At 44.8% G+C, this 1445-nt stretch overlaps 1 long non-coding RNA gene across 1 annotated transcript in view; it reads right to left on the reverse strand.

The window, feature by feature from the left end:
- Positions 1-480: 480 nt before the first annotated feature.
- Positions 481-1445, reverse strand: part of LOC127000765 (uncharacterized) — a 2957-nt gene continuing 1992 nt past the window's right edge. Inside the window, exons 1-2 of the long non-coding RNA XR_007754494.1 lie at positions 936-1445; positions 481-865 (exon numbers count right to left, since the gene is read on the reverse strand). The exon at positions 936-1445 is cut by the window's right edge and continues 1992 nt beyond it. This is a non-coding gene — a long non-coding RNA (uncharacterized LOC127000765). The remainder of the gene's footprint in view (positions 866-935) is intronic.

The raw sequence follows: 1445 nt of genomic DNA on the forward strand, positions 1-1445 counted from the left end.
TTTATTTTATTTTACGTTTCTGCTTATGGCTGGGGTAGGCTATCTTGGTGGGGCCTGAGGAGGAGGAGGAGGAGGAGGAGGAGGAGGAGGAGGAGAAAGAGGATGAGGATGAGGATGAGGATAATGAGGAGGAGGATGAGGAGAAAGAGGAGGAGGAGGAGGATGAGGATGAGGATGAGGATGAGGAGAAAGAGGAGGAGAAGAAGGAGGAGGAGGAGTAAGCATATTTTCCTGTTGAAAAAGAGAAATCGGTCAATTGGGGTCGAGAATATTTGCATGTATCTCTCTCTCTCTCTCTCTCTCTCTCTCTCTCTCTCTCTCTCTCTCTCTCTCTCTCTCTCTCTCTCTCTCTCTCTCTCTCTCTCTCTCTCTCTCTCTCTCTCGCGGGTGACGGATGCATATTGCTCGCTTTCGCCCGTGACAAATTAACAGAAAATACACAAAAGATCACTTTTTGATGTAGTTCCTTTTACGTTCGTAGTGTGTGTGTGTGTGTGTGTGTGTGTGTGTGTGTGTGTGTGTGTGTGTGTGTGTGTGTGTGTGTGTGTGTGTGTGTGTGTGTTCTCGATGTTGTCTTTGTTCCTGTCATGTTCCTCTAATTCTCATCTTCGTTGTCCACTCCTCATCCTCTTCATATTCTTTGTCTTCTTCCTCATCCTTCTCATCACTGTCTCCTCCTCTTTCTCCTCTTAATCCACGTCCTCTTCCTCTTTCTCCTCCACTTCTTTCTTCTTTTACTTCCCTTTCATCCTCTTTCTCCTCTTAATCCACGTCCTCTTCCTCTTTCTCCTCCACTTCTTTCTTCTTTTACTTCCCTTTCATCCTCTTTCTCCTCTTAATCCACGTCCTCTTCTTCCTCCTCCACCTCTTTCTTCTTTTACTTCCCTTTCATCCTCTTTCTCCTCTTAATCCACGTCCTCTTCTTCCTCCTCCACCTCTTTCTTCTTTTACTTCCCTTTCATCCTCTTTCTCCTTCTCGTGTTATCCTCTCTACCTCAAATCTGCTTTCCTCCCAACTTTGCTTTCGATTCATGGTTGTTCTGGTCTATTATTTATCATCCCCGCGTCCTGAGTCTGTTGCGGATGGCGATAGTTTGCTGTTTACATTCTCTCGTCATTTGTTTTCCTCGGTTTAGGTTCATGGCGCCTTGTTCCTCCGCGATTCTTTACCAGTGAGTCTTCCGCGTCTGTATGTTCCTGGCCCTTTGTGAGTTCCAATACCGTAAGTCGAATCTAATATTATGTTCGAATCGCCTTGTTCTTCCACTATTCTTTACCAGTGAGTCTTCCGCGTCTGTATGTTCCTGGCCCTTTGTGAGTTCCAATACCGTAAGTCGAATCTAATATTATGTTCGAATCGCCTTGTTCTTCCACTATTATTTACCAGCAAGTCTTTCTTCTTTCTTGCAATCTAAACAGCTCCATTTTGCGCAATCTGTATGAAT

The sequence above is a fragment of the Eriocheir sinensis genome, chromosome 19 (genome assembly GCF_024679095.1).
Source record: "Eriocheir sinensis breed Jianghai 21 chromosome 19, ASM2467909v1, whole genome shotgun sequence".
Taxonomy (NCBI): domain Eukaryota; kingdom Metazoa; phylum Arthropoda; class Malacostraca; order Decapoda; family Varunidae; genus Eriocheir; species Eriocheir sinensis.